The sequence below is a fragment of the Arachis ipaensis genome, chromosome B05, assembly GCF_000816755.2.
Source record: "Arachis ipaensis cultivar K30076 chromosome B05, Araip1.1, whole genome shotgun sequence".
NCBI lineage: Eukaryota > Viridiplantae > Streptophyta > Magnoliopsida > Fabales > Fabaceae > Arachis > Arachis ipaensis.
In genome coordinates, this window is record NC_029789.2 from 109,621,448 (window position 1) to 109,622,047 (window position 600).

The following is a 600-nucleotide window of genomic DNA, read 5'->3' on the forward strand; positions in this document are numbered from 1 at the left end:
GGACTAAAATCTAAGTATTTCCCCCGAACCATTGTAATATAATTCTTTGGGTTTGGGTTCTTACTTTGATCATGGTTCCTAGTGATCCATGCATTGGCATAGAACTCTTGAACCATTAGGATGCCGACTTGTTGGATGGGGTTTGTTAGAACTTCCCAACCTCTTCTTTGGATTTCATGTCAGATCTCCGGATACTCATTCTTTTTGAGCTTGAAAGGGACCTCGGGGATCACCTTTTTCTTGGCCACAACATCATAGAAGTGGTCTTGATGAGCTTTGGAGATGAATCTTTCCATCTCCCATGACTTGGAGGTGGAAGCTTTTGTCTTCCCTTTCCCTTTTCTAGAGGATTTTCCGATCTTATGTGCCATCAATGGTAATGGAAAAACAAAAAGCTTATGCTTTTACCACACCAAACTTAAAATATTGCTCCCCTCGAGCAAGAGAAGAAAGAAGAGATGAAGAAGAAGAAGAAATGGAGGAGAGGGAGAGAGAGATGTGTTTCGGCTAAGAAGGGGAAGAGAGGGTTTTTTGTGTGTGAAAATGAAGAAGAATGGAGAGCTTTATATAGGGAAGGGAGGGGGGTAAGGTTCGGCCATA